The 12,163-nt window shown below is 32.5% G+C and overlaps 1 protein-coding gene across 2 annotated transcripts in view; it reads right to left on the bottom strand.

The window, feature by feature from the left end:
* Positions 1 to 12,163, bottom strand: part of KHDRBS2 (KH RNA binding domain containing, signal transduction associated 2) — a 533,034-nt gene that overhangs the window by 53,359 nt on the left and 467,512 nt on the right. The gene's annotated exons all lie outside the window — the stretch shown is intronic.

Raw genomic sequence — 12,163 nt, 5'->3', positions numbered from 1 at the left:
GAAGCATTTCTTAAAAGAAAAATAACTAAATGAAAGAAAGAAAGGGAAGAGGAAAGAAGAAAAGAAGGAGTGAAATAAAGACCTTTTATTTCTTGCACATTGTATAATTTTTAAATCTCTTAATTAAAATAATGATGTATAGTGAGTTTCATTACCTGACTAAATTACACTAACAAAGCTAACCAGATTTTGTCATTGCAGCATGTGCAAGCAAGCTAGCAATTACACACTCCAGTTATCAATCACTCTGTAAATGATTTAGTTTTATTTCCCTTTGTGGTCATTGACTTTAAACCCTAGCCATCCATCTCAATTACTCCATAGTTCTGAAAAATCCTTCAGATTTTCTGACTCTGGTTCTGGTGCATCACTGGAAAGCACTTCCACCCCATCCTATCAATTCATAATTTCATTTCAGTATGGAGGCTTATAAATCTCTCTTTCTAAATCTTGTTCAAAAATTTCAACAGAAAATGTCTAGATGTGATAGTTTCCACATTAATCTTGATTAAGACTTTTGAGCCCATTTCATCCAAAGACTAATTTTTTTTATCAACTTAGGAAGTTTTGAAAATTTTATTTATTTCTTCTTTTCTATCAGGTTTACTTTTTAAATAATGCTATTATTTACATATTAGGGTTTCTAAAACCAACTTCCATTTCTTCTATTTTTTCATTTCATCATATTTTTGCACTATAGCATCGAATAGTTTCTCTAATTGACCTTTGAATATTCTATTTGAGTCCTATTGAATTTAAAACTTTAAAAAATTACAAAGTTAACTTTAATATTTATTAAAAAATTACATGTAGATTATTTTAAAATAGTACTAGAGGGTTTATGTCCCAAAACTAGTAGCTTCTTATCTTGTTCTTCTTCAACCTCCAGTGTTCTTTCAGTCTTTTCATCTATTATTTTAGTACTTATTTTTGTGTTATTAAGTAATATGGTTAACTTAATGTTGCTTGATTTATGAATTTTAGTCATTTTCTATTGACTGGCCATTTAGGTAGTTAAGATTTAGTTCTATTATAGATTCTTTCTCGTATTTCTCCCTATGCCTATCTTCCTAATATTATTTCATCATTAGTTTTTATTAAATTAATAGTCATTTCCTTTTGTGTTACATGGAGACTGCTTCCTGAAGAACCATAAAAATTAAACCAAGGTCATATTGCCACAGGTGCCTCATAGGATGCAAATTTCTTTTTACTTATCAGGCTTTTGGTCCTCTACCAAGATTATATAAATACGGCTTCATTCACCTTAACTTTTTATTCAGACTCAAGAGCTCTAGCTTCCAAAAGGAGGCAAGGGAGTTCTAATTTGTTTTGTTTTGTACCATTTTATTTTTGTTTGTGTCTTCCAGCAATGAGCTAGAGGAGCCAGGGATGGGGGTAGGTACATGTCTTCAGGGCCTCAATTCCCTATGTTTTTTCCTGAATTCCCTATGTTTTCCCCATTTTCATCTGTTGAAATGCTACTGATTCTTCAAGGTCAGTATAGACAATACTATCTTCAGGAAGCTTTTCCTGTTCCTACTAACCAGATGGTAACTCTTAGTCCCCTGAATTCCAATAGCCTGTTGTTTTTGGTCACTACTACTTAGAATTTCTAAAAATGTGCTATATTTATTTTTCTACAATTTTCTCTCTTTGTAGAATTTAAGCTTCTGAAAAGCAAAAACTATATCGTAATCACTTTGCCTATGGGACTTAGCATAGTGTATTCCATAGAGTAGTCATTCAATAAATATATATTGAATTGTTAAATTAGCACAAAGGAGATCATTCTCATCCAGTGCAGATATGGATTGACATAAATTAATCACCACTAAAAGATAACTATTTCAAATGATAAGTATATAGTACTATTATATCTATTTATGAAGAATAGCTTTACTAATTGGTTTGGGAAGAGTATTTCATTTTACTTCTTCACTTCTACACTTTTTAAATGTTACACAGAAAATCCACAAAATAGATAGAAATTTTTCCTGTTAAGCTATAATTTCATGAGGTATAATGCAATGGCTCCCAAATAATTGTACTTACTGTAAAAGAGAAAGTAAATTGGATACCTATATATAATCAATTTTTGTTTTCTAATCCTTCATGTATTTTTTAAAACCATCTTTTTAATAAGAAATATTTAAAAACATAAATATTTGTAAATGCATATGTATGTGTATAACTATTTGTAAGCATATAGTACTACAAAAGAGTAAACTGTCATTAGACCAAAGTCACAAAATGGAAAGTGTCACAATGTTTAAGATGCCAACACTGTATCCTAAATGTCAAAAATAAACCATAAATTATTCATGAGTATATTCTCATTGCATAGATCACATAGTTTTCCTAATGCTGACAGTATAGGGAGTGAGTGGCTTTCTAAAGAAGAGGAAGGAAAGCAAGAGTGTCCTGAGACCTTGAGTAGGGAAAGATAATAGCATGACCATGAAGAGCATGGGCTTTGGCTTTATTCTACCTGAATCAAACTGTGAATCTTAACAAGATTCCCATATGTGGAATCTTGGCCAATGTTTTAACTGTTCTGTACTTCAGTTTCCTCATTTGTAAAATAAGAATATCACCAACCTCATAATTATTTTAAAGGAATTTAACCACATAGTAATGTAGCTGTAAAGCACACACACCATGCCTGACAAAGAGCTATTGCTTAGTAACCATTCTCCATTAGCAGAATTAAGCAGGCTTTGAAGGACATGTTATTTTTATGCATGCTTCAGAGATAGCATCAAACTCTTGAAGGCAGAAAGAAGCAGAATAAAATATAGGAGAAAAAGGAAGAGAGCTAGAGAATTCTGTTCTATTCTGAAATTTTATCAAGGGTTAGGCCCACCTCATTTCTTGAGCATTTGGAATTAGGACTGAGATTCTGGTTCAGTTTAGGTTCATTCATTCATTCACCTCATAGACATCTGTTGAACACTTATTACATGCTAGGCACTGCATTAGGAGCTAAAGATTTGGCAATAAAAAAAAAGAAAAGAAAAAAAAGAAAAGAAAAGAAAAGAAAAGAAAAGAAAAACTGGGAGAATTATATGGATCTGCAGTCCCCAACTACCTGGGCCACGGACCAAGGTCCACATTTGTTAGGAACTGGACTGCATCATTGACTAAACTCTGCACCCCACCTCCCCAGTCTATGGAAAAATTATCTTCCATGAAACTTAGGAACCTTGTACACAGAAAGAGGTAAGAAGTGGGTAAGTGGAAGGCAAGCAAGCAAAGCTTCATCTGTTATCTGTATTTACAGCCATTCCACATTGCTGGCATCATTACCTGAGCTCTGCCTCCCCTACTGAGCTCTGCTTCCCACCCACAAAAAAGGTTAAAAAGTTTGGGGATCACTGATGGAAGTTCTATTACAAAGAAGGTCTACACCTACAAATGGGAAATGGAGCAGTCAGGTTGAGGTTCTCCAGATGTTTTGTAAAAGATGCCCTTCCTTTGTTTTTCTAGGTCCTAGAGGAAAAGGAAACCTACTCAGAATCAGGGAAAGGTGATGGCTACTGACTGGAGATCCTTCTGACACATTTGAGAACAACTAGCTGGTCCTGACGTACTATTTTTTTTTTAATTTCAGAATATTACAGGGGTACATAAGTTTTGGTTATATAATTTGCTTTTGTACAGTTTGAGTCAAACTTGTAAGTGTGTACCTCACTCAGAAAGCATGCACTGTATGCTTTAGGTGTGAATTTACTCATTCTTCCTCATCCCTCCCACCTGCTTGACTTCCATATGTACATGTAAGTGTTGGTTGATGAGTTCTAATTTAGTATTGGGTACATGTGGTCTTTGTTTTTCTATTTTTGTGGTGTGTCACTTAGCAGAGTGGTCTCCAATTCCATCTAAGTTGTTACAAAAGATACTAGATCACCTACTAATGTATTGATGGGCACTTGGGTTGTTTCCACATCTTTACGATTGTGAATTGTGCTGCTATAAACATTTGAGTGCAAGTGTCTTGTTTATAAAATGTAATTTTTTTTTCTTTGGGTAAATACCTAGTAGTAGGATTGCTGGATCAAATGGTAGGTCTACTTTTAGTTCTTTGAGGTAGCTCCTTACTACTTTCCATGGAGGTTGTACTAGTTTTGCAGTCCCACCAACAGTGGATAAGTGTTCCTTTCTCTCTGCATCCACACAAGCATCTGTTGTTTGGGACTTTTTGAATAAGAGCCATTCTCACTGGAGTTAGGTGAGATCTCATTGTGGTTTTGATTTGCATTTCCCTGATGAATAGAGATGTTGAGAATTTTTTCTTGTGTCATGAGGCATCACTTTACCAGACTTCAAGCTATACTACAAGGCTATAGTAATCAAAACAACATTGTACTAGCACAAAAACAGAGACATAGATCTTTGGATCAGAACAGAGAACCCACATATGAAACCATCCTAATATTGCCATTTGATCTTTGATGAAGCAGACAAAAATGCACATTGGGAAAAAAAATCCCTATTCAATAAATAGTGCTGAAAAAATGGGATAGCCACATGTAGACGACTGAAACAGGATCTGTACCTCTCACCACCCACAACAATTAATTCACGATGGATAATAGACTTAAAGCTAAGGCAAGAAACTATAAAATGTTGGAAAACATTGGAAATGTTGGAACTCTTATAGACAGTGGTCTAGGCAAAAAATTTATGAAGAAGACCCCAAAAGTAATCACAGCAGCAACAAAAAAAATAAATTGGACCTGATCAAATTAAAAAGCTTCTGCAGAGTGAAGGACACAATCAATAGGGCAAATAGACAACCTATAGAATGGTAGAAAATATTTGCATGCTATACATACAACAAAGGGCTGTAACCAGAATCTACATAGAACCCAAGCAAGCCAGCAAGAAAAAAAATCAAACAATCCTATTAAAAAGTGGGCAAAAGACATAAACAAAACTTTTCAAATGAAGATAGATGAATGGCCAACAAACACCTGATAAACTAATTAAAGTTACTGGATTAGCAGAGTTTGTGGGACTTCCTGAAGAACGTGAAAACTCTTAAGAATTAGGGAAGGATAAAAAAAGCACATAGAATATTTTACATAATAGACTTTTTGCTAAGTCCAAAAAAGCTGTAGGAAAGGGGAAATCAAATTTCTAGGAAACCATGTGTTTTCTTTTTTTTTTTTTAATTGAGACAGAGTCTAACTCTGTTGCCTGGGTTAGAGTGCTGTGGCATAAGCCTAGCTAACAGCAACCTCAAACTCCTGGGCTCAAGTAATCCTCCTACCTCAGCCTCCTGAGTAGCTAGGACTACAGGCATGTGGCACCACGCCCCGCTAATTTGCTATTTTTAGTAGAGATGGGGTCTTGCTCTTCTTGCTCAGGCTGGTCTCAAACTCCTGAACTCAAGCAATCTTCCTGCCTTAGCCTCTCAGATTGTTATGTGTTTTCTTAAGACAAGTAAAAATATGGATTGTGCTAGTGATATAAATAGAAATCTCCCTAAAAAACCAGTCAGTATCTGCAAGGGATTCAAATTGAAAATGAATATTCAACTAAGAAATCAAAATATAAAAGCTCAAAATTTCTGAAAATAATATTTTCTTTTATTTTTGTTTCATTGTTTTTGTTGTTTTCATTGAAAAAATTATTATCTTATTATGTCCTAGACTATTATTAATAGTACACTTCTACTAAAAAATAAAGACTACTTCATGCTACTTTAGTTATCAGAATCTCAGAATAGAATTTCCTAAAGTAGAAAGAGTACATCTGATGTGCCAGTAAAAGAAAAACTTTCTTAATCAATTAACAGTTTTAGTTTTATTTTCTTCCAGCTATAGACAGATGATTTGGTATCTCCCACAAAAGAAAGAAAACACTCAAAGACATATGGTTCATTGCTTTTTGGAACATGGTCATGAAGAATATTTCTCTTCTAAGATTTCTTCAAATGTGTGAAGTTATAAAGTGTTTAGTTTTCTAACCTTTCTGCCAAATAAAAACAGGTCCTTACAGGATCCCTATGAAACACAATCTTGGTTATTTTCTGGACTTTGCTAAGTCCTCCACAATTTACTCAAGGTACAAGGTGAAGTATAAGCCTAAAATGAAAGCCTAAGCAATAATGAAAGAAGACAAATTCTTTGTAGTTTCCTATAAAATATAGATCACTTTATGTATTTGACTATTGGGCAAAGCAACATACAGGATGGATATATATATATATATATATATATATATATTCTAATATAGTATATATTAGTATACTAATATAGTATATATAGTATACTAATATAGTATATATATAGTATACTAATATAGTATATATATATACTAATATACATATATATATAACTGTTAATATAAACACATAGCAGTATAAAGCCAGCTCTTTTTAAATCAACTCTACAAAATGTATTTATTTTGTCTTTAATGTGCCTACTAATTTCTCAACTTAATGAGGTCATGGACTGAAACACTCATTCTTGAACTATAATTTCTTTATCAATTTTAGGTTGTCAAATCTAAATAATATTGGGTCTACACATAAACTCAAAATAATAGTAATTCATCAGACTTTATATTAACCAGTGAATTACCTATTATCCAGATGTTAGACATAAAAGAAGACTAAGACATAAATCCCATCTTGAGAAGTTCTTATCCAGTGGTGTTCTGGTAAATGCTTAATAATTGCTTCTTCAAAAAAAAATTGTATGCATATGTGTTTATATGCATATGTACATATAAATTCATTATACATTCTCCTGAAATAAAGCACACATTTTACAAATATAGAATTTATTATAAATTCTATGCACATATAACTTCAGTGTGCTTATAAAATTCAATGTTTTTATAATTTTAGTGTTACAGTAATTCCCAATAAATCACAGCACAATTAAATACTTGATTACTATCCAATTTAGCAAAGAAGATGGTCATGTTATGGATGAACAGTTATGGTTCTGATAGGAATGTCATTTGACATTTTTACTTATGTTGACCAGTAAAATAAAAGTGAAATCTCAAATATATATGTCATAATTTTACTTGTTTATTAGTGATAGGAGCAAATTTTTTCTGAACTAGACAATGTTTTTCACATATTAGAAAAATATTTTCTCAATTTTGTGTTCTATTTACAATGTAAAAGCTATTGACATAACACATTTTTAAGTTAAATCTGCATTATTAACATTTTCTCAATAGCTTTCTTAAGTCTAGATAATGAACTAAAAAAAGTCAAGTCCTGGCTTTTAGCATTTGCCAACATATGTGGTGTAAAAAATCAACTCTGGTTGATTTCAAGCTATCAACATGATGTCATTGAAAGCAGATTTGGGAAGACATGAACATTAGCACACTATTATATATAATTTCCACCACGAAGATATAATGGATATAACCTAAAGAGCATAGATTGTAATAAAATAGATAATAATGAGTTTGTAAATGTTTACTATCTTTATTTTTAACATAATTTAATTTTAAGTTCATTCAATTTAATTTTTAATAATGCCTGTGTTTAGCAATTAATTCACAAAATTCCAAAAAATTTACAAGAAATGTGGTGAGGGCACAAGCATGAGCCATAATAAATATATGGCTTTTCAATTATATGAAAAGACTCCACTCTACAAAGAAAATCAGTCTTTATTTTTGAATTTATCCAAAGGATATTACTTTTAGAAAGGCCTTGTAAAATTCCCATGCCAATGTGTGTGTGTGTGTTTTCCCCTTAGCATTGACCTATAAAATTTCTGGCTTAACTTTTGTGTGTATTACTAACCACAGACACAAAATCGAAAATTTTTGAAGAAAACAGAAACAAACAGAATAGGTATTAAATTGCCCTAGATATAGCTAGAGTCTCTCTAGTCAGCATTAATTTATGGAGGCTAAGGTTTTTGAAGCTTTCTTGTAACTCAGAAAAAGGAATCACTACACAAAATAGTTTAGAAATGTCTCTCATTACATATTTTGGGAAATACTATGTTTCCAAAATGTCATATTATGTCATTCACAATTTGGCTTATGTTTTTTGTTGTTGTTGTTGTTGGTGGTGGTGGTGTTTTAAATTTACCTATTTAAAAAGTTAAGAAGGACTACAGGAAATTGCCATTTTTGTAGGTCAAAAATGGTCAAATGTTGGCAACCTACTACTAATATCAGAAACTATAAAACTGCCATGTTTTTGTCAACTAAAGAGAAGCAAAAATGTTTTGTGATGTTACTAAGTTATTGCAGCTTTCAGAAGAAAAGCATTTGGAAATTTAAACTATATGAAATGTTATCCTGACTCTGTTATAACCCACATTTTCTTTAAAGATTTTAAAATGTATAGGTTTTGGTGACAGATTTAGCATTTAGCCATTATCTTTTTTTGGGTTTTATTTTCTGTAAAAGGTCAGTGAGTATTAAAGAAAATATATAAGTTAAAGGAAATAATTGAAATTTTCTAATACAATTGAGAGAAAAAGAAAATAAAGTTAAGCAAGCAATAATAATGAAGAGCTAGGAAACGTTCTACAATAAAGTAGTTTGATTATGAGGGTTGAGATAATAAATTTGTCACCAAAACCTAAAATGGTAGGCACAGAAGTAATTTGCAAATGTTGACCTTTAATATTATTGAATGTAATTAATAAGTCAGATAGGAACTTGATATTTAACTTTCTTTATGAAGTGCACTTAATTCTTATTATATAAATATGTTCCTTTCTTAACATCACAATTTAAACTATAAAATGCATAGAATGTCCACTTTGTATATGAGCTCTTGTTGTTACAAAAGCACTTCATAGAAATAATTCAAATTTTATATCCAGAATCTACAAAGAATGCAAACAAATCAGCAAGGAAATGACAAATAACTTGATTAAAAGTGGCAAAAGGCATGAACAGAATTCATTCAAAAGAAGATATGCAAATGGCCAACAGACATGAAAAAGTGCTCAACATCACTAACCATGAGGGAAATATAAATTAAGACCACAATGAAATATAATAGTACTGTACCTCTATTAGAATGGCCATTACTAAAGGATTAAAAAAAAAAAAATAGATGTTGGTGTGGATGTGGTGAAAAAGGAACACTTATATACTGCTGGTGGGACTATAAATTATTACAACTTCTATGGACAACAGTATGGAGATTCTTTAAAGAACTAAAAGTATACCTACCATTTGATCCAGCAATCTTACTACTGGGTAACCATCCAAAGGAAAAGAAGTCATTATATCAAAAAGACACCTGTACCTGAATGGTTATTATAGCACAATTCACAATTGCAATGATATGGAATCAACCTAAGTACCCATCAATTGGTGAGTGGATAAAGAAAATGTGGCATATATATATATATATATATATATATATATATATATATATATATACCATGTAGTACTACTCAGCCATAAAAAGAAATTAAATAATGTCATTTGCAGCAACTTGGATGGAACTGGAGAATATTATTCTAAGTGAAGTGTCATAGGAATGGAAAAATAAACACCACATGTTCTCCCTAATAAGTGGAAGCTAAACAATGGGCACACGTGGTCATAAAGTGGTGTAAAGAATATTGGAAACTAAAAAAGGAGAAAATTGGGAGGAGAATGAGAGATAAAAACTTACCTATCGGGCACAATGTATAATATTCTGGTGATGGGCACACTAAAAGCCCTGACTTCAGCGTTATATAATTCTTCCATGTAACAAGAACACCCATACCTCTAATATTTTGAAATAAAAATCATTAAAAAATAAACAAAAAAATGGTCAGATGTAGTGGTTTAGGCCTGTAACCCCAGCACTTTGGGAGGCCAAGATGTGAGGTTACCTTGAGGCCAGGAGTTTGAGACCAGATTGAGCAATATAGTAAGACCCCATCTCTACAAAAAAATTTTAAAAATTAGCAAGACATGGTGGTGTGCCTGTGGTCCCAGCTACAATTGAGGCTGAAGGAGGAGGGTCACTTGAGACTAGGAGTTGGAGACTGTAGTGAGCTATGATCACACCACTGCACTCCAGCCTGGGTAACATGGCAAGACTTTGTCTTAAAAAAAAAGAAAATAAAATTTTAAAAAATCACAAAATGTTATCAAAACAAAAACTAAACATGAGATGCCAATATTATAATAGTAAATATTTCCTTAGAATGCAAATTTGAAATGGTTGTGACAAGTAGACTCTTACCCAAGGATTATTTATACTTATTCATATTTCTTTTCTAAAAAGTTTTATATGACTATATTCCTACATATTTATCATACATTCTATCATTGATTTCATATAGTTAAATTTCTTAGAAAATAAAAAAAAGGTTTTTAATAGCATCTTCCATTTCCTTTTACCCACTGAACCAATGGCTGCCTATTATGGATTGTTGGCTGGTTTGGGATAGCACTACAATGGATACTCCCCACTGTGGAGCTTCTGTTACTGATATAGTAGGATAGTTCTTTCAGTATGGGAAATCATTATGTGTTAAAAGACAAACAAAAGCATAAGGGTCCACACCATCAGTGAGGAGTCACTATACCGAACAGTCTAGCTCTGCAATTAAGCAATACTTACATTTCTGGAGTTTCCTATGGAAATCAGTGAATAAGTCCCAGATAAGTGGAGGGTATTCTATAATACCTAAATCTTCTATGTAAATTATAGCTAGCAAACAATGTTCCTGTATGTATGAACATGTACACTCAATATGAAGGCTAGAAATTGTATATTTTTGAAATCTAGCTTCTTTGGAAATGAAAAGTTCCCAAAGAACTACAAAACTGTCTCTGACAGCCATGAATATGCAACCCAGTATTCTACACTACCAAATTAATCTCTGGGGAGGCTAATTCTAACTTTTAAACCAACCTACTAAAATCAAATAACAAACCTCAAGAGGGACATGTGGAGGTTATGCATACATAAAGGTAAAATTAATAATATTCCATTCGAGTGAAAAACATGCAGATTTATATATAACAAGCACATATTAGGAGATCACTAAGTGGCAGTATGTAAAGTGTTTATACATACAGTATTTTGTTAAGAACCTAAATCAACCCTATATGGCATGTACTATATCTTTACACTCATCTAACAGATTAGGAAAATAAGACGTAATTTCATGAGGCCATAGCCCACTAGGAAGTGTCCTGGCTAAAATTCAAACTCAGTTCTCTGGCATTGATGAGTATTTAATCTCTAGAGTATTACCAAAAACCTAATATCATTAATGGCAAAATAGAATTCTAATGACTGTTTTTAAATCCCTTGACTAAGGTGACAATAATAGTAACATGTCTGAAGTTTTAGCTGTTAAAACATGTACTGAGAATGTAATGAAAAAACATATTGGGTTAATGATTTTGTATTATATTTTAAGAAGTGTTTTATCTTTAAATGGATGTATAGTTTCATGAGAACGTAAAATGTAAAGAACTCTGCAGCATCTGGGATTTTAATGTACTTCTAAGTTAACAAGCTCGCCTGTTACCGTTTCATGGATGCTGACAGAAGACATGAAACTCCAGGCCAGAAACAAGGGACTTTGTTACTCACAATAAAGTAACACCCAGAGCTTCATATTGGTTGGTCTCAGTTCCCTATGTGCCCCACATCCTGTAGGGGCAATGCAGGAGGAGGGAAATTAAATGCCTGCATACTCAGTGGACTGTATTATAGGGGAGGGACAATGAGCTCATGAAGTCTCTCAAGTAAATAGAAGCAAATGTGCTTTTTTGGGGGAGATGTTACCTCATTGTTGCTAGCTGCAACACAGTCCTGATAAATAGCACAGGTAAAGAGTAGTTAGGGCCTTGTATTCTTGGCACACTCAGCCAGAAAGTATGGGAACACTCAGGGTCCATGATGGCTTGTGTCTTCTAACAAGAGATCAGCAAAACACATGAAATCTAGGAGTCCTTCAAAAGTGATTTACTATATTGAGGAAAGAAGGGAAGATTAATTATATTGTTTCATTATTTATTTGATATCTGAAAACTACATCAGCAGATGACAATGTGTGCCTTTAATTTTATCTCTTCAGCAAAATTTAATATGCTTTCTTCTTTTTTTTTCTGTATTCCTATTGTCTCCCAGATTTTCTCTATTGTTTTACCCAAGGGGAGTATTAGCCTCTAACCCCTTTTTATTAGAAGTAATAAGCAT

This window comes from Microcebus murinus, chromosome 5 (assembly GCF_040939455.1).
Source record: "Microcebus murinus isolate Inina chromosome 5, M.murinus_Inina_mat1.0, whole genome shotgun sequence".
In the NCBI taxonomy this organism is placed as follows: Eukaryota; Metazoa; Chordata; class Mammalia; order Primates; family Cheirogaleidae; genus Microcebus; species Microcebus murinus.
The sequence above is the reverse complement of the archived record's forward strand: the minus strand, read 5'-3'. Positions and strand labels throughout refer to the sequence as shown.